Raw genomic sequence first — 21,663 nt, forward strand, 5'->3', positions numbered from 1 at the left:
CTTTTATTTTTCATATCAACCTTTTTATTGACTATCTCGAGTTTGAAACACTTGAGTTCTTCTCATATATATATATATATATATATATATATTTTTTTTTTTTTTTTTAAATCTCGATTTTTTGTGATTTTTTATTTTTTTTAAATCTCACATTTTTTTTTCTTTTGTACAAATTAGCTTTTTTTTTTAGCTATTGCTTTTTTTCCTTTTTTGTTGTTGCTTATTGCCATTTATGGTGGATACAATTTTTCGGAGTGGCGGAGTCAGAAATTTTGAGTTGGAGGGCCAAACTATTGTGTCAAGATAAACTCAAATCACAAATAGACACTACCCTAGAAATGAGAGGAATATGTGTGTGTATGAAAACATAAATTTTAATTTGCTTATTCTAAAGTAAGTTATATATGTATGAGATACTTATGAACAACCGCAATGTTAGTCTAATAAATTTAGTGGAGATATATATACATAGGTTGTCAAGATCCTTCTCCGGCCAAAAACACTAAGAAAGCAAGCAAAAGCAGGATGCTTTAGGTTAGCATTAGAAATTCTAAAACACTCAGTTTTCATTTGCTTCATACTTTCCATTAACAAAATGGACAAAAAAGAGAACTGAATTTTCAGGTTTACATATTACAAACGGGGAAGCAATTAGCAATGAAATTACAATATTTTTTCTAGAAACAAAATTTAAGTACATCTTTTAAGTTGAGATCCTCTAATTGTGCTGATGTAAGTACATCTTGTAACATAGTAAACAATGAGAATACCATTATTTAACTTACAAAAAGGGTGTTCCCCTTGCTCTTCCCTGACTAGCAGAGTCAGTTTATTTCATTTTATTTTGTAACCACTATGTTAAAGACAAGTAAACTGTACAAAGTGAGAACTGAGAGATATGCTAAATTGAAATAAGGCTATTGCATCAAACACTGAGCTTAGGGTGGAAACAATAGACATATAAATGGTGCAGTCAACTCATCCAAACAAGCCATCCGAATGTGTTCAAGTGTTGCGGGATTATCCAGAGCAAACCAGTCATTACAACCCACTTCTGCTCTTGCAACTGTAATGGCATCTTTGATGGCAAAAAAGACAGCCAAGGCCAGAAAAAAATGGAGGCTCACCAACACCTTTAGATGAATGGATGACCTTCACATTTGGATGACCCTGTCAATTGACACACAAACACATGAGCCAGGGAACCTTATTAGTAAGCCGGTATAGATTTATGCCAAAAATCCAACAGCAAACTCAGAAAAGCAAGGGAAGACAATAATTTACTTTTGACATAAAAATAGCAATACAAACAGTTAAATCCCTAATAAGTTACCACCAAAGTTAATAGCCTAATATTATATACTTAATTTACCAAATGGGAGTCATCAATGGAGGCAATGCAAACATGGTTTGAAGGCTAGGTAACAAGCAGTGTAGCATTCACTTGGTTTATTGGATTATGTTCTTTGGTTTAAGAATATAGTCTTCTATAGTCTATCTAGGGTACCAATAAAACACAACTTATAGAGAGGAAACTCTAGACAAATCCAAAATCCTGTATTAAGGCTTAGATAGCAGTACCAAAAAAAAGGAAAAAAATAAACTCTTTCTTTGTTGCAGCATAGAAAAAAGAATTTACAACACAACTAGTTGATCATAAACTAATCCACATCCATTGCTATATATTATGTAAAACTTTTTCAGAAATTTAGTTGAAAGGGGGAGGGGGTGGGGAGAGGAAAAAAACGTACTTTTCTCAGATGTAGGACCCATCCTGCAGTAATGTCTAGTCCCATGAAAAAAATGACAGCATTAGGAAATAATCACAAAGGCAAGAAAGACAATTATAAAAAAAAGTTCTTTTTACTTCAAACTCATATGCCCCCAAAAGTAGATCATGCTCTAATAGCTCCAAATAAATTAAATACATGCATTAATGATACGAAGGCTTCTAAGTCCACAATAATGAAAGCACTCTTTCACTCTTTCATATCAAGTTAAAACATTATTCAAAAACAAAGTACAAGGTTGCAACTAGCAAAACATTAGAGAAGGTTGCTAAGTGATCAATAATGAGAAATTTTTTTATACCCCCTAGTGCAAGTCTGTCTGCTGGTGGTACTTGGACAATATGATCCAGCTGAACAGAATAACTCACTGCTACTACCAACATCAGCCCAAATATTTGCTCCTCCACAAGTATGGTTTGGATTCCCTGGAGACCAACAACCAGAAGAAACATCAGAGACAGCTTTTAACCAAGGAAAAAGAAAAAGTACATATATATAAGTACTACTTGATTCCTAGGAGATATGGAGGGAAATGGTTAACCTTTCATAAATTTTTATCCCAATGGTAACATATGTGGCCTCCTATTTTAATAACTTGGTATCACAAATTTATTATGGCAATTGATGTCTACAAGACAATTGACGTTTGAAGTTTTATCAATTAGAAGCTCCTCCAGGTTTTTATAGAAAGAACTGCTATTCAGGACCCTCAAATACTTACGAATCATGCAGGTAAGACCATGAGGGCAGAAGAAACCCTCACAACAAGCCTGACAATTGAGTGTTCTTGCGGGGATGACCTTTGAATCATTTAGGTTAACCTTCTGATTTGAGCCAACACTACAAGCCCATCCCGACTCATAGCCTTCCACCCATGAGGTTAAATTACAGTTCTTATTAGGTTTCAAGTAATTGGTACTCCCAGATCTTTCAAAGAAACTATTGAAGTAAAACTTCAATTCTGCTGCTGAACACAAGCGATGTGTAATGTCTCCTGTAGGAGAGTGAAAACCACCATGAATAGATGAAGATATAGAGATGTTAACCTAAAAAGATTTTCAAGTAGATTGAGAAAAGTCAGCAAGGACAAAAAATTGATGGTTTGTAAATTGACTCTCATTCTTAACATATTGGAAATGAATTAATGTGAACCATGGCATTCTTTTCCTCATAAGTAAATATTCATTGAAGAGAGAGTGAACCTTATCAGTAACAAAATGATAATTATGTTGAACTCAATGTGCCATACAATTACTGAATGTTCACAAGAAAAGAAAAGAAAATAATAGATCTAGCAAATTCTACAGTATCCCAAACATTCTAAGAACATATAATCTAATATACATCTATCTAGCAACCCAATAATCAGGCATGAATGACCACTAAATCATTACTCTTTCACAGTTTTTACATTGGTTCACTAACAACATGCAGCTTCTCGCTGATTGTTGAACATCTCAATTGGTTGCCAAAAATACTGAGGTAAAAAAAAGGATGCAAACATCAAGAGCGTATGATTAATGTTGTAAAGATTTCCCCATTAAATGAGAAGGTCATTTGAACTGAGTCATATGGTTATATGTTATTCAGCAAAATAGACAATAAAATATCAAAAATCCTAAGCTACAGTTTTTTCCAAGATTTTCTCATCTTTCAAAGAGTAGCATTATCATTTTCTTTCTAATCAAAAGAACTTATACCATTAGTCTTCTAGATGCAAAAAGCTAAGAAATCCAAGTTGGTTGAAAAATTAAAGGCTCAATCCCAGTCAGTATTTCTGAAACAATAAACTAAGCTTCAAGATAAAATCAAATAAATTCAACACTTTTATACTGGTAAACAAATAAAAAGATTAATGGGATTCAAAAATACACATATGGCAAAAAATTTGTAACGAAAGAAAGGAAATTAAAATGTCGATCTTAAACGCATAAATTGACAAAATTACAATATTCTCAAGTAGCTTAAGCTTCAATAAGCAACTACTAATCTAGCAATTGAAACCAAAGTACCATTAGTAGTAAGAACTTCATTTAGCTTACCAAATTCACCCATTTACTTAAATTGTGCTGACTTTTCATAACCAAACGAAATCAATATAACAAGATTCAAAATCCAATTTTCTATTCTTCCATGCATTTTATTTATTTACTTTTTTTTTTTTTTTGAGCAAACAAAGTGGGATCACTCACCAATCCCTAATGCAGAAGCTGGACTGGTTGCTAATATCCTGACCAATAACAGCAGTCAGATTGGAAATCTGACTGTAAACGACCTGTGTGATAAGAGGAAGAACTGCAGGGTTATCAAATTGGTTATTGTTGTAGTCATTCACATTTGGCATTGGACCAAGTGTACCAAACTTGAATTCAAATGTTCTTTTCACTCATTTTACCAGCCACCATTATTTAGCTTTTGGTGGAATTGTTTTAACTGGAAGGTCAGCAAACACTACTAGTAATCACCCTGATACACAAAGATTACATCCAATTGTGGGGGTCAATATCAGGTGCGAAGTGATGGGGCTTCCTTAAGAAACTCAGTGGATCTGAACTTCAATGAAGCAGAGAAAAACCATGTGTAGCAGCAGTTTTATGGAATGAAATAAACTAATTGTGCTGATGTATCTTCATAGACCAAGAACTACAATACTTTCAAATCAAGCAAATCCCAAAGGGTTAAATAGAATCTTCCATGTGAGATAGTAAGGACAAATCTATATTCTAAAGCTGAGTACAGAACAAGGAAAACCCATGAAAGTAATGTCACTTTGAACCCAAGAAATTGTTGCAAACAACTTCAACCGTAAAAAAATCACAACAAACTAAGGTATCAAAACTCAAAAGCCTCAATTTTTTTTAAATTTTTTGTAATTATAACCCAAGAACAAAGAACAAAAATAAGAGCACAAACAAAAGCACAAATTGCTCTAATTTTGAGCCCAATGAAGAAATTTGCATCATATCTACACAAACTATAAGTAAAGACATATTACACAGATCCAAAGAGTTCTGCAACATTTGCAACCACCCCATAACAAAGATTTTACAAACATAAATCCCAGCAAGTAAACACATATCAAGCATTATTACCCAAAAGCCAACAGAAAAGAGAGACAAAAACAGAATATGCTGGCAACCCAAATCATACAACAAGTAACAAAACAAATCCGTCTAACTTAAATCTTACACTAACAAGGGAAATTATCAAACACAAACCCTTGGGCTAAACCCAGATGGAATAATTATTTAAAAAGCTCAAATTTTTATAAGAAAAACATACCTTCAAACTTGAAAAAATCTAAACTTCCGTTGGTAGGGACAAAAGGGATTTTCAAGGTATGGGTGAGGGTGAAGCCGATTGTGAGGAAAAGGGATTTTCAAGGTATGGGATTTTCTAGTCTGAAGTCGATTGTGAGGAAAAAGAGAGCGTTTGAGGGTAAAGGTGATTTTTTTTGCACGCCGAGGGGTTGAGGATGACTGATTTGGGTGTTTGAGTGAGAGTGTTTGAGAGACTGAGAGAGAGTGTTTGAGAGACTGAGTGTTTGAACTAAGAGACTGAGTGAGAAGGTGTTTGAACTAAGAGAATGTTTAAAAGTGTCAGATTGATATATTGTGCAGATTTCGAGTCTTATAAACTCAATTTCTACGTGGCTGAATTTCGTCCACCTGGAAAATTTGTCCACATTAGTGTATTGACAAACCGGGCAAAACGAGTTTTAAAAGCTCGAGTTCTAATTGGATCTCGAGTTTTAGAAACTCGAGATGCTAGTTTCACATATTCTTTCAAAACCGGGCAACTAACGAAATTATTACCATAATAACATTATTTGGAAAGGGTGTTCACATTGTCAAGCCACCAACACAACAATCATCATCATCATCATCATTGATCACACCGTTAAATCAATGATACCATTCATCACAATAGTAATAAGGCATTACTCTTCCATCAAACATATGATAGCTCATTCCATTGGAGAAGATCTTCCAATCCTCATTTCCAAAATCCACTATCTTAAATTAAAAGCATGACTGCTGATGATCTACATGACTTATACTAATGTAGAGAACTGCATCAAAAGAGATATCCCAATCATTATCTATCAAGTAAAATATGGTATTGACCAAAAAAAGAAAGTTGAATAATAATAGTAAAATAACAAGACAATTCGTAGTTACCATTATTTCTGCAAATGAAAACATCACCGTTGTTAATTTTCAACTTCCCTTTGACATTTTCCTATGTTTGCACCATTGCCATGTCCATAAACCCATCCAGACATGTAAGAATACCTGCACATAAAGATTAAAAGGCATCATAAATGACTGTAAATGTATGTTTTCATAGTCCATACCGAACAAATTAAAGTGGGGTGCAGCAAGCACCATTAAGATGTTTATCTACAAAGAGTAATTCTAAAATTCACCACTCGCCATTTATAGCCAAGTGGTATTTCTTTAACTTCCAAGGATGCACCCTATCTTAAAAGACTGGCCAAAAGTTCTGTTTCAACCCTTCCCCCTTCCCCTTCCTTTGGTTTGTATCTTGACAAAAAAATTTAATGGAGAAAATGGGAGAGGGCAAATGTACCATACATGAATGTCACTCTAGATATCTTGATTTTTATCTGTTTTTCCTCCTCAAACTCAGTAATATTGTCTGAAGTACTTGATCCCCCTTTGGAAATTGTTAATAATTTATCAAACAATGAGTAGTCAACATATGTTCACTAAGTTCCAGGTTAAGAGTTTTAGTAAAGGAAGGAGAACTCTATATGTACACTTTGTAACAAGTGATGACTGTGTCAGCAAGAAAATTAATAATAGGAAAATCCAAGCTCATTCTGCATTAAAAATCATTCTGCTATTCAAGCTTAAAACAACTGTCAGTTTGCAAAACGAAGGTTATACCAGTAAATGGCAAAGAAGTCCTTTAGAAAAAGACAGCCAGTCCCTTTCCAAAGGAGAGCACCTGAACACATATGAAATTTAATGCTTATAACCATATCATTGCATCTTAACCACAACTTGGCTTTTTGGAAAATACTTTTGAAAAAAGAACTATAATATATAACTCAGAGCATGAGCAATCTAAGACCATTTGGTGCAAGCCTACATGACCTCAAATTGGGAAATTGAAATATCATTCGCATTTGTAATTTAGTGAGGCAATGTGCCACTTCCACCATAGGTAGATTCTGTAGCTTCTTGCAAATGTATAGCTCCTATAGAAATGAAAGTTTTCCAAATACCATATAAGATAGTTTATTTGATTCATTGGTGTTCAAATAGGCTAGTGTAGATAGTTGAAAAGGCTGAAGCAAAGACTTGAGATTAAGCCATACGCATGATAGCCTATTTGTTTGTAATGACATGTTACTGACTAGAGAAAAGACTGATTCTTATGCTTTTCCTTTATATTACAAAAGATTTTCTCCCATGTGAGATATTCTAATTGTGCGTTGTTGGTAACAAACTAAAGTGTGGTGAAAGGGATCAAGATGCGCCACGATTGACAAAATCAAAGCTCCCATTACCAAATAGTTGTTGGATCATCACCAATACCATTTATATATTTGTATATGTACAATTTTAAGCAATCAACAACTTTCTACATGTACTACTAGGACCTTGGACAATAGTTCTAAAGCTAGATCTATGATAAATAAGCAACTCTTTGGAAAACTGTTGAAATGACAAAAAACTGCAAGTTTGATTGAACCTTTTTAACTGTATGAAATTTGTAAAATATCAGTCATGTGCTTCTATTATAATGTTTTTAAGAAAATGAAGGAAATATAATTGTAAAGAACAAAAAATTGAGTTTCTTATGCGTTATGCCACGTTGAAGAGAATAAGGTCTCAGCAAAAAGAAGTACCTGAACATGTTTCTTGCACTAATGAATTTTCAAGTTTGGACGGACTTATCACTTGCTTTTTATGATTTCTCTATCCTGGTATACTAAGGACCGTTTCCCTTGGCATATCCTTCATTTAAATGAGGGAAACAAAAAATCAGCAGCATATTGCAAGGGAACAGACCAGCTTCTTGAAATCATAAGTACATTGTGGGTGCAGAACTTGAAGAGAATTTTCCTTTTTCTCTATTTGGACAAAATATGAGGGCCTTCTGTTAAATATAAAAACTTATTTAAATAAAGTACTAAAATTATGTTTAACACTACTTAATTAACATTGAAGGGCCTTATAACACAACAACAATGACTCAATGATTTTCTAATTTATGGAAAAATGAAAAACACATCATCCATCAACAAATAGGAATGATTTAGGAGAGGTTACTGCAACTAGCATATATGGCCATGTATTAATATCCAAAATTTTGAAAAATCTGTAGGAAGCCAGCAAAAAGTTTATGCCAGCAAAAAGTTTATGCCTGCATATTGAAAATGAAAATGAGAAAGAACTATTAAAAAACAATTTGAATTGTCGATTTTATTAGCTATATCTCAAATTTGAAGCTCTTTTTACATGAAGAATTATTAACAATCTCAATTATGGATTTTATTAGCTATATCTAATATTTTCAATGGGGAATTTTTTTTATTTATTTTAGAAATAAAAAACAGAGGAACTTAAATTGTATTACTTATAATTAATTCTCTATTGTTGGAATATGAGAAAAATTAGATTCATAAGCCCTTGCTCCAGCAAACCAATAGAATAATAGTTTCTAAACCTTAAACATGAAAATCATTCCAAGAAACAAGAAGGATAAACCAAGGGTTGAGAATAACTGCATAAACAATATACTGGTTGAGAATAAGAAAGACAATAAAAGAGGAGAAGATTTGAGAGAACTTACCAACTTTAATCAACATTCATCAACTCCCATCTATAATAAATTATTTCTCTAGCCAGAAAGAATAGATAAATTTCCTCAAGTGCCTACAACACATCACAACAGAATAATTTTTATGATAGAATAAGAAAATTTTGAAAAAGGAAAAGACTCAGGAAAATTGGATGGTGATGAAGAGATTAGGAGTCAATAATGTGTGATTGGTAAATTTAAAGGTATGCTCAAAACAAAGAAGTTGTCATCTATCACTTGCTTGGAGCATGTGCTGGATCTTGCCTTTTTCAAAACCATGACAATAGTCATCAAAGTCTATCAAGTATCAAAATCAAGGTAGTTCAAACTACTTATGTCAATACTGATCATAAGAGACAAAACTCATAGAAAATTTGGCTTTTATGTAACGGAACTGTACTAATAATATCAAAAACTAGAAAATAGGTTTTAATTATTAGAGATAGGTCCATTACCTTATATGCAAGCAATTAGGAACTATCCTCTGAATGTCTGCTTGATCTAGAGCATCCAATGCAAAGGTCACCTGTTGGGCAAGAAAATAATATAAAGCTTACAAGAAGAAAAAACCACTATAGATGGAAAATTTTAATTGGAGATAGAATTTTCATATGTTCTAATAGAGATATGAACAAGCAATTTTTAGTGCAATGTTTTGATGAAATAAAAAAGCTAACTATGGATGTCTACCTCATAGTCTAGTAAAGTGTTGAAGTCACCAGCATAGATGCTTCAAAAGTTAGAAAGCCATAACAAATCAACATTTGAGATGAAACATGGTGGAATTGTTAAGAATACTATATACATGAATAGAAGATGAAAGCAACGATCATGAAAGCATTGGAAAAACCTAGGCCTCACCTAATGCATTACTGATAGTGTTTCCAAGTATAGTGCAGTGATCAAGACTTGCAAATACGTATACAATATGACTCCAGTTGACCTAAAAACAGAAGTTTCTATGAAAAATTTAAAAGAAAACTCAAAGAGAATCAAATTAATCAACGTAGTTTCAATGTGATCGTCAAGACAATCTTAATTAATGGTAATATGGCTTATACTATATCATAATTTGATCCCAAAAAATAAAATATGGAATCAGGGTCTCATTCAATTTAATTAGAATCTAAAGATGCCCTTCCTTATGGAGTACAGTAAACAAGACTTTTAATTTCATGTAAAACTCAAATTAAGACAGAATAAATAATGTATGTCGTTGATGAATTTTCAAGTTTGAAAACTAACTTCAAGTACTTTTAAGCAAGGGTAAAACTGTAGGAAAAAATGAAAAATGAATGTCATCGATTATTTTTCAAGTTTGAAAACTAACTTCAAATTATCTCTTTATTAAAAGGAAAAAAAAAATTCAAATTAATTCACAACATCAACAACTATTATGGAGTTTGAAATTATAGGCTCACCTAATGACAATCTTAGAATTCAGTCATACATTTGGAATTTCTTCTCATAGATTCCAGATATACCTAAGGGAGAACCTTCAAAATTTGTACAGATACAAAAGGTCCTAAGTACTGCAAATTGGTAACTTAAAACTATAAAGATAGTAACAAGTAATCAGAATTTCATATATAAAATATCACAAAAAATAAGAGGGTGTTAAACCCACCAACCTCACCCTTCCCTTAGAACTTATAAGGAGACGAAGTGCCAGTCGAGCTAGAGCTCATCGTCCGTCCAATGTTTCAAGGAGTGAGACACCAGGTAGAACCTTTGTGATATGTTTTTTGTTAGCATCCTCTATAACCAAAGACAGAACTCATTGGCAAGAATCAGAATTTACCCATGCTTGGAGCATGAGTTGCGCTTCTTACATTTTTCAAAATCATGACAGAAGTCATTAGAATCAGTCAAGACCATGGTTGTTTAAACTACTTACGTCAATACTGATCATGGGTGACTAAAAATTTTTAAAAGAGTTTGACTCTTAGTCATGAGTTACAAAACCATATTGTGCTATAAATATCAAATAATAGCCAATTGTTTTAGTTTATAGATAAAGGTCCATTACCTTATATGCAAGTGATTAGGATCTATCCTATGAACGTTTCCATAATCAAGAGCATCCAGTATTATGGTCACCTATTTGGTAAGACAATAATTTAAAGCTTCACAAGAAGAAAAGACCATTATAGATGGAAAAACTTAATTGGAGGTAGTGTTTTTAAATGTTTTAATAGAGATATGCACAAGTTATTTTTAGTGAATGTTTTTATGAAATCAACAAATAAAAATGCTAACTAATTAATTATCATTAAAAAGAACCCAATTAATTTTTTTATAAATTGAAATAAATCCTCAACCACTCCAAAAAACTTCAACTTAGCTTTACATAGAAAGGGATTACATGCATATTGCTTTGCTGGGAGATTCCATTGTTGGCCAATTTGGCTCCAAAATGGATGATCTGTAAAGTGTCCGTGACATTGGAAAAGAAAGGTCTGCCGAATCAGAAACTACAAGTGCCTAGTTCACAAGAATGGCCAAGTGCTTCCTATGGATTAAAAATTTGAAAATATTGTTCAATGACAAAATGATATCACCACTTATAAATTACATATACCAAGGTATGAAGATTGAAAAGGGGAAATCATATCTAAAATTACAAAATAACGTTAAAACTTTGCAGGTCAAGGAATCTGTTCTTATAGGGGAAAGAAAACAAAATTTTCCCTATCCTACCAAGTTCGGAAGGAAGTATCATATTCTTTTTTTTTTCCCTGTCTTGGATTTGATCAAGGCAAACATGTTCAGGCCATTTTTGGATCTAGAGGGTCTATTTTTTAATATGAAATGTACTGACTAGCAAGAACACCCAATTTCTTTTCCTAACCCTTTTCTTATAAACTCATATAGAATATACTAAATGTTGATTTGGGAGACTCGATTATGTGAGTGATTTTTAAAGATATATTATTTTGCTAACTTCTTTAAAAGAGCTGACAAGTATAAGCATAATGCAACTATTTTGAACTTCAATTAAGAAGCTAGATTTCAAGAAAATTGAGCAATTACTGGATCCCTGTTCAAAAAAATAGGATAAAAAACTGATCATTAGCTGACAGAAGCAGCTTTTTTCCAGGACACTTGACTGACATTTTGTATATATATATATTTTTAAATATATGATTCCCCTACACTTTATTATGTTTACTTATTTTGACGGGTAGTTGAAGTATTTGAACTTATTTGTGCACAGGTGGCTCTCAATTCTCCCAGTAAAAACACAAATACTAAATAACCCTATAGACACATACCCAATTTTTGTGAATAACATAAAGAAATTGGATATATAATGCAATACATTTGAGTATTTGATGCTCAAAAAAAATTATAATAATAATAGTAAAAGAGAAAGTACAAAGTCTGTTTTGGATGGACTCACCAGTGGATAACTATAAGATGCTATCTGTTGGATGTTCAAACTTTCTATTTTCATTTAATACGGACATTCTTGGACCCGTCGAGCTCTTTTTCCCACAGCACATTCTTCCTTTCAATGGTGACAGTAAAATATCTGCAGTTTCAACCATATGTGAGACAATTAATGCATCAACTTAATGTATGCCTATAAATGAATGGTTACCTAATAACAAAAGAGAAGTAGAACCAAATTATCAATTTTAAATAGCAAAAAACGGGGGGGGGGGGGGGGGGGGGGGGAGATGGTCCGGCTGGTGACTTGGCAAGTTAGGTTGTCAAATGTATTGCATTATAGATCTCATGAAGGCTTGCCCAAATTGAGTAATAGGCTAACAGCCCAATACCAACACTAATCATGCCAAATTAATTTTATAAGAAAACTATTGATTAACAATTTTTTTCTTTTTCCTTCTTTTGAGTAACAGGTGAGTAAACATTAGAGAAAAATTACCAACGCTTATAAACTACTATTAGCTCTCATAGTTGAGAGTGAATTAGTTGATTGATTTTTCCTCCAGCTATACACAATAGAAATGTCATCCCCAATGCCTACACATCATATATAAACCTAATCAAAAATAAATTCAAGGACGTAATTGTGCAAAGAAAAATAAATCTTATTTCAGTAATATCTGAAGATCTACATATGCCATGCAACAAAATATGATGCACCAAATGTGAAACATTAGACAAAAGGACACTTAAGAGAAAAATACTGTTTTTTTATTCTTTTTAGCTTAAAATAAGATTCAAACGTCTTTTTGAATATTTGGAATAAGGGCAATCTTGCACCATTTTGTGCTTCAGTACACCTTTAATTGGGAAATGTTGGATAATTAGCATGTTGAAGTACACCTTTGATTAAAAATGAAGGATAACCAGCATCTGTAAATGGTATACAAAATTATAAACAACTAATTTAGTAAATGGTATACAAAATTGGAGGGAGATTAAAAAAATAAAGGAATGCATCTTAGATATTTTTGTTGGAAGAGAGAAATTAGAAGAGAAGAGGAGATTGGGTTAACTCACAAATTTTAATGTAATCATTGGAACCAATTTAGAATTCCTTCTATTGTGATTTTTGGACTACAACCAATCCTCTAGCACTGGAACACTCTTGCTCCTTCCATATTCCTTCCAAAGTGAACAGTAAAAAAATCCATCTATGATTTTATTCTTAGCTTTCGCATGGATATAAATTGAAATAAATCCTCAACCACTCCGGAAAACTTCAACTTAGCTTTCCATAGAAAGGGATTACACACCTATTGCTTTGCTGGGAGATTCCGTTGTTGGCCGAGCAACTTAGGTAACCAAAAGAACATTTGGCTCCAAACTGGATGATCTGTAAAGGATCCTTGACAGTTGACATCGGAAAAGAAAGGTCTGCTGAATCAGAAACTAAAAGTGACTAGCTCACAAGAATGGCCAAGTGCTTCCTGTGGATTACAAATTTGAAAATATTGCTTAATGATGAAATGATATCACCACTTCCACTTATAAATTACATATATCACAGTATGAAGGCTGAAAAGGTGCAATGATATCTCAGGTCAAGGAATCTGTTATTATAGGCGAAAGAAAAAAAAATTCCCTATCCTTACTGCCTTGACTGAGTTCATCAGGAAGTATCATATTCTTTTTTCTTTTCCTTTCCTTCTTTTTCCCTGGCTCTTTTGGATGTAGAGTGTCTCTTTTTCAATATGAAATGTTACTGACATGCAAGAGCACCCGATTATTTTCCTAACCTTTTCTTATACATTCATACAAAATGTACTAAATCTTGATTTGGGAGATTTGATTTGGTGAGTGAATTTTTAAAGATATTTACTGTGATGAAAGGCTGCTTTCGGATTGAAAAATTAATTCACCAATAAGAACATACTTGGTAGTTAGTGATCTTCCATTTACGTTTTCCATTTAGCTTTAGTTTTGCTAACTTCTTTTAAAAAGCTGATAACTATAAGCATAATGTTATGATTTTGAATTGCCACTAAGTAGCTAGATTTCAAGAAAAATGAGCAATTGCTGGATCAATTGTTCAAAAAATAGGATAAAAACCTGATCATTAGCTGACAGTAAAAGCTTTTTTCCAGGACACTTGACTGACAGTTTGTATTTTCTTAAAAAAAACATATGATTCTCCTACACTTTGTTATGTTTTTTATTTTCAATGGTAGTTGAAGTATTTGGACTTATTTGTGCACAGGTGGCTCTCAATTCTCCCAGTAGAAAAACAAATAGCAAATAAACCTACAGACACATCATGCCCAATTTTTGTGAAAAACTTCAAGAAGTGGATATGTCATGAAAGACAAGCAGATCATTGAGTATTTATTGGTCCAAAAAAAAAAATAATAGCAAAGAGAAAGGTAGGAAGTCTGCTTTGGATGGACTCACCAATGGATAACTATAAGATGCTATCTGTTGGCTGTTCAAACTTTCCATTTTCATTTAATAGAAAAAAGGACCGGTAGAGCTCTTTTTCCCACAGCACATCCTTCCTTTCAATGGCAACAGTAAAATATCTGCAGTTTCTGCCATATGGTGAGCTTAATGCCTTAATGTATGCCAATAAATGAATGGTTATCTACTAACAAAAGAGAAGTAGAACCACATTATCAATTTTAAATAACAAAAACAGAGGGAAAAAAAAAAAAAAAGAGGTTGGTGGTGACTTGGCAAGTTAGGTTGTTAAATGTATTGCATTATAGATCTCATAGAAGCTTGCCCCAATTGAGTAACAGCCCAGTAGAAACACTAATCATGCCAAATTAATTTTACAAGAAAACTATTGATTAACAATTACTTATTTTTTCTTTTTTGTTTTGTTGAGTAACAGGTGAGTATACATAAGAGAAAACTTACCAGCTCTTATGAACTATTGTTAGCTCTCACAGTTGAGAGTGAATTAGTTGATTGATTTTTCCTCCAGCTATACACAACAGAAATGTCATCCCCAATGCCTACACATCAAGCTAAAAATAAGGGTGACAACTAGAGAGAGAGAGAGAGCAAAAATTTGGGGCAATTATGAAATGAGATTATCATAGAAAAAGAAAAGAAGAGAAGATGATATAAACTTACCACTCACGTTGCTTCCACTTTTATAACATTAAAGCTGTGGACAAATCTGCGCAGCTACCCTTTGGTATAATAATATTACCCATCGATTTCTAGGGAGTGGATTGACATTCCATGCGATTAATTACTTCTCCGTAGTGCCAGGAAACATATTTTGGGAAAACTGAAAGACAGAAAGGAAGAAATTAGGGGGCAATTAAGAATATAGGGTATTAGAGAAATCGGGAAAACTGAAGAAGAGGATTTGAGGTATCAGTAACTTTACCACTCAAAAACGTTAGACATTGACATGTGGAATATGGGCGATTTTGGACCACTCTGCCCCGCTACCTCTTGCACATCTTTCCTTTAATTTGGGACAATCAAAAATCAACAAATCTTCTAATTTAGTGAGGCGTTGCATGGCTTGCGATGTGGGCAGATACATCAGGTTCTTGCAGGACTGAAGTTCCAGTTGTTGAAGAGAAGAAAAGTTGCCCAACCACTCAGGCAAAGCTTCCAGTCCATCAAAGTTGTTTATGTACAGATATTTAAGTGAAGTGAAGTGTTGTATTTCGTCCGGGAGAGAGTTGAGTTTAGCCCACCCAACTCTTCACAAAACCCACCGATCGCCAAATCCTTTAAGCGGGTGACGCACTCTAACCCCTTTGGCAAACACGTTAACTTTAACGTTTGGCAACAGAGAATGCTTAGGTCGGCAAGAGAATGCAATTCTCCTAGATCTGGAATTGATTTCAGATTAGGACAATCGCAAATTTGTAACACCGTAAGAGAATGCAATTTTCGTAGCTCTGGAATTAATATAAGATTTGGACACTCATTTATACTCAAACTTGAAAGCGACGTGCAGGATTGTAACGCAGTCGGTAGAACTTCGTCACCACACGATATTGCCAGACTTCGGAGAAGGGACCCCGCACCTTGTAGACTTGGAAAGGATCTCAAATTAGGAGAATCACTTACTTCAAACGTCTCAAGAGAAGGAAGGGTGAGCGGTGCTTTCAACAATTCACTCAATTTCCTACATCCACTTATTGTGAATGATTGGAGAGAGGTTACATCTTGATGCGGCGAGATGGAAACCAAATCAGAACAATTATATATGTTTATAGACATGAGACTCCTATTATTCTGCAATAACTGCTCTGGCAAACAAACAAGTTCTGAAATATTATGAATTTTGAGGGAGGTGAGTGCGGTAAGCTTGCTGATAATCCTTTCGAATGCCGTGCTTTTGATTTTATAAATATTTAACTTCTTAAGAGACGGAAAATGATATGGAGCACTTGTCAATTGGCCACATGATGTAATGGTCAACTCCTCAAGGCAAGGAAACACCGTTTCTATTGTTGTCAACTCCATTGCGTCCTTCCATTCCGCTAGATTGGGCAAATACTGCAAAACAAGTGTTTTCAAAGCTGGGAACACCACATTTCTGCCACTACCACCTCCACTATTACTTGATCTCTCACCACCATAATTAATGTAAAACTCTGTTCCTATACATGTCACGTTATCCATTTCCCTTATTTGAAGAACCTTGAGACGGGGTAAATGCCCAAGTGTAGGAAGCTTGTTGCACTTGTTACAGTTTTCTAAACGAATTTCCAACAGATGGTCCAAAACAAACAAACCACCACTTCTGTTATCACGTGCCAATATCCATGAAGGGAACTTCTCACCCTTGAAATTTTCAATCTCTAAGCTTTTCAAACTTGGGTGAGGTTGAAGGCCTTCCAGTACATCCTCATCGTTATTGTTTCCATCCCTTTCTCTATTCCAATAGAATCCCAACTTCTGCACTCCTGCCTTTCCCACTAAATTTGCAGTTTTGGCTTCTTCTTTATCTCTCACATGCTCTAGATTGTAGATACTTAATTCTCCTCTGAGTTGGCTTAAGCATCCCACTTCTTCAATTCGATGACCAGCATCTTGACCGATGACAAAGAAAGGCAACGTTTGAAGGCAAGTCAACTGCCCCATATTTATTGGCAATTGTTTTATATACCAATGTTCAATATCAATATGTCTCAAGCTAATCAAATTTCGTAGATCTTTTGGAAGCCTCTCAAGACAATAGCAACCCTTGATTACTAAAGTTTGCAAGTTGTAGAGCTTGGTAACGGAATTGGGTAATGCTTTGATTTTGGTCTCCTCGATGCGAAGAAGCCTCAAATGTCTAAACTCACCAATTGACTTGGGCAACTCTTCTATCTCCCTCCCAAATAAAGTTAGATCACGTACACATTTTAAGTCTAATAACTTATTGCCAAGATCAAAATGCATCCAAAAAACTGTGCGCAATCTATGCATGAGATCTCTAGATAGTGGGATTGTTGGTGTTACTTGGTTATTGGATATAAGAGAAAAACTTCGAATGTGAGACATGTCATCTTTTGGTGGTGGGATTGTTGTTGTTGTTTGGTCATTGGATATAAGAGGTAAATGTCGAATATTGTCCTCTAAATGCAAGGTTTCCTGTTTTGAAATTAAAAGGGCAAGATCGTGGACACTATCATGCATCTTGCAACTTACAATATCACCATAATCATTCCTTTCTATATCTTGTAATAAGGAATTTGCCAACAGCTTATCAAAATACTCATTACCAATATCCTCCATCACCAAAAAATGTCCTTGAGATTGTTGAAGGAACCCCTCAGCCATCCAATGTTGAATTAGTTCTTCCTTTCCCATCTTATAATCTTTAGGAAATATTGCACAATATGTGAAACAGTTTTTTAGGGATGGTGGATAAAGATGATCAAAGCTTAATTTGAGTATCAATAGGATTCCATTGCTAACATCTGGGGAATTCCAAACTTTACTGTTTTGAATCGCCAACCATTCACTTTTCTCTCTCTTACGAGACATCGTCCCTCCTAAAACTCTTGCAAGTAGTGGAACCCCACCACATTTTTCAGCAATCTTTCTTCCAATATCCTCCAAATCTGGAGTTACTGGAATTCTTTCATTTGCAAATGCCTTTTCCTTAAATATTAACCAACATTCATCTTCTGATAGTTTTTCCAATTTATGTCTGATACTTGTCTCCATGATTTGTGCCACATTGTCACTACGAGTAGTTACAAGAACGTTATTTCCATTATTTTGATTAACTCCCAACAAACTGCTCCTTAAATTATCCCATTTCTCACCATCTTCGTTCCACACATCATCAAGTATGAGAAGATATCTTTTTCCCTGCAACTTCTTTTGAAGATGGTGAAGTATAGCATTCTTATTTTCTAACCCACTACAATTATTGTCAAGGATTTCAAGAATCTCTCTTAAAATACTTTTAACATCAAAATTATCAGATACACATACCCACATCTTCACATCAAAATGTTTCTTTACTAGTTCATGATTGTAAACTAGTTTTGCTATAGTTGTCTTTCCGAGACCTGCCATACCCACAATAGGAACAACAGAGATAACTCGTTGATTATTTGCACCAATCAACAAGTTGACAATTTTTAAGACATCATCTCCTCGACCCACAACTTCCGAATCATCAATAAAAGAGTCTGTCTCCCGATCCAGACCGATCTTGGGGATTGGGTTCAAAGACTCTCTTAGACCAAGGAGAGCTACATCAGTCTTAATTCTATCCAACGATTGGTTGACGCTTTTTATCTTCTTTACCATCTTAAAGGGGAATACAATAGGATTGGAGGGTGAAATGAAGCTGCGTACCTTCTTTCTCTTTTGAGACTCTACCTTTTGACGAAGAATCTCATACCCAAACTCATCTAGGACATTGTCAGCTTCATAAGCTACATCTTTAAGCTCCAGTAGCCAGAGCCTCACAGACGCATCACTTATTTGCCTTTTCTCAGCATCATGTATCACAGCTTGAATCTTGGTTAATGAGACTTGAAGCTTTCTTAGCTCCTCCTTGAAACCCCACGCAGAACCGATATGCTCACTAGCTAGTGACATCGCATTGGCTAAGATTCCCTCTGCAACAACACTAAGGACAAGTTCAGCCATCTTTTCTTCCTTACTCTGCAAAAGAGAAAAGTGTTAATGAAGAGGTTTGCAAAGTATAGAGTATGTTTCTGTGAGAAATAAACGACTGCTTTATGTCAATCACTGGATCCCAAAAAAATTTATTGCAGAGCAGGTGTACAGAACGGCAATTTTGCCTACCCAGATGCGTGAAGATCGGTGAATATGAAGCAGATCTGAAAAATAAACCAACAACAAAGAGTAAAAAACATTTGTAAGCAATTTCCTTATGTGAAGTAGTAGAGAGAGATATGATCAAACTTATAAAATGAGAACCAGCTTCGGCAAAGAAAAAATAAAAAAAATAAAACCGGACCCAGATGCGTGAAGAACAGAGCAATATGAGCAAACTTTTCTCGCCTTTCGGAAGCTGAACAGAGCAATATGTGAAAGTGAAGAGGGGAAATGAGAGTGAATGAGGTGATTGCATTAAAGCTGAAATTGGAATAGTGCATGTGATCGTTTGCTCCATAAGTTCTCTGCACTTGCCCTGCATGGATGGGACTTGTCCTTCGGCTGGGACCCACTTGACTTTCGTTAATTACAACTTTGCCACCATCACCCATCTCTCGTGTTATCCGGAAACCGTGAAAATGTGTTTCCTTTTTCTTAGAAGTGAGTAATGAATAGTGAGAATTTAATGATGGATAATTCCACAAACTAAACATGGCGGATATATCTGTAGTGGTGGGGCTAGATAAACATCTGTATGAAAATGGTTTTGTTTAGATTGAGCTTATTTTACTGAAATTAAAAATTAAAATTAAAAATACTGTAATAAAATAATTTTTAAATATATGAATAGTATCGTGAGATCCATTTTTAATGAAAAAGTTGCTGAAAAGTAGAAGTTGTGGGTCCATGAACAATACATGGATGCACTGTTTACCATGGAATAGTCAACTTGTAATAGTCAACCTTTGCTGCTACTGTTCATGAACAGTGCATAAACAGTAGCTGCACCCCCAACTTAAATGCGTGCAATAAAAAAAATTGAAAAAAAAAGAAGAAAAACGCGAAGTGGAAAACACAACGCGTTAAACGCCGAATCCAAACGGCTTCAATGTATTCGTTTGGATTGCACTGAATTTGGGCGTTACGTTTTTAGTTTTTTTTTTTTTTTTGTACGTGAACAGTAAAATCATATTTTACTCTGTAAGGGAAAAAAAAAATACTGTTTATATACTGTTTACGTACTGTTCACGGTCCCACGATACTATTCACATATTTAAAAATTATTTTACTATAGTATTTTCAGTTTCAACAAAAATAAGTTCAATCCAAACAAATACATTATTTCCTTTCTTAATTTTTGCTATTGTGATTATTAATTATTCCTTTTCAAATATTAACTTGTCTTTACATTATTTGTGTCAACTGGCTAATGCAGTATTTGATTAATATGCCTTCAAATATTAATTTCGTAAAATTTAAATTGCATCTTAAATTTTGATGACTTGACTTGTATTGACTTTTTATATGAAGGAAGCAACCACGGTATTACCATGTATTGACAAGTAGGACCAATACTTCTCAATTGATACTGTAAGAAACATAGACTTGTAGTGGAATATAAATAATTGGTTTTTCGACATACCTCTCTCGGACTAAACTGACGATCACACAGGAGCCTTGAGGTTGTTCTACGTTGTCTAGAGCCAGCCTCCACGTAGACCAGCTATTCAAACACGTTTTGAATTCCAATTTGTGCAACCCACGAGCCAAAAAACGTTTCTCCGACGGTGTTGCACACTACTAGAGTGATGCAAACATAACCCACAACCTAAGAATCTCACAACACTCTAAAAACACTATGAGAAATGTGGAATTCGTTTTTGTACAATGGGTACCACTCTTGATGTTTATATACACACCATTCCATTAATGCTAAGTGGAATAGTGGGCTTAGTGGGGTAGAGTAATGGTCTAAACCATTACTCCATAACTCCTAGGTGTTACAATCTGAAGTATACAAAAGGACATGCCCACTTTGGGTGTCCATCCATATTCTCTTCAGTTTCTAACAGATACAACAAGGAGGCCCACTCACCGAAAGACTCCACTCCATTATTAGAACAATAAGGACAACCACCCAGCCGAATGAAGCTTGAATGAAATGGGGTGCAGTTTTCAAAATTTTACATGTGAACATGAGAATTGAGAACTTATTGGATGCCATGCCAATGAACGTTGATGCTACCATTGAAGTTGCTTTCAATTTTGAATAGGCCTGACAAGTTTGACTAATTAAATTAACGCGTCAACGACTCATATTTTTGCTAGAATTATTCAATGTGAAAAGGGAAGTAAACCACCACTTCATTTGTTACCTTCTTCTTCTTTTTTTAATTGATCTCGAAATTTTTTTTTTTTTTTTCTTATGAGTTATCTGTCAACTCAAAAGTTATGTTTAGTTCAAGAACAACTTGATGCATTTGGAGGTCTTAAGTAAAAATTAAATTGAGGCCTTTTATATTATTAAATGTGAATTTAA

General features: G+C 34.2%; 1 protein-coding gene across 7 annotated transcripts in view; it reads right to left on the bottom strand.

The window, feature by feature from the left end:
* Positions 1 to 651: 651 nt before the first annotated feature.
* LOC115966030 (protein TSS-like) overlaps positions 652 to 21,663 on the bottom strand; it is a 54,946-nt gene continuing 33,934 nt past the window's right edge. For 5 of the 7 annotated variants that reach the window (XM_031085371.1, XM_031085370.1, XM_031085367.1 and 2 more), the window contains 8 exons: positions 5,606 to 5,862; positions 5,073 to 5,458; positions 3,983 to 4,065; positions 3,491 to 3,567; positions 2,512 to 2,836; positions 2,092 to 2,215; positions 1,752 to 1,786; positions 652 to 1,170 (listed from right to left, as the gene is read on the bottom strand). The gene's annotated coding sequence lies outside the window, so the exon portion shown is untranslated. The remainder of the gene's footprint in view (positions 1,171 to 1,751; positions 1,787 to 2,091; positions 2,216 to 2,511; positions 2,837 to 3,490; positions 3,568 to 3,982; positions 4,066 to 5,072; positions 5,459 to 5,605; positions 5,863 to 21,663) is intronic. The other 2 variants (XM_031085362.1, XM_031085363.1) reach the window with 2 other exon arrangements.

Source organism: Quercus lobata, chromosome 10 (assembly GCF_001633185.2).
Source record: "Quercus lobata isolate SW786 chromosome 10, ValleyOak3.0 Primary Assembly, whole genome shotgun sequence".
Lineage (NCBI taxonomy): Eukaryota > Viridiplantae > Streptophyta > Magnoliopsida > Fagales > Fagaceae > Quercus > Quercus lobata.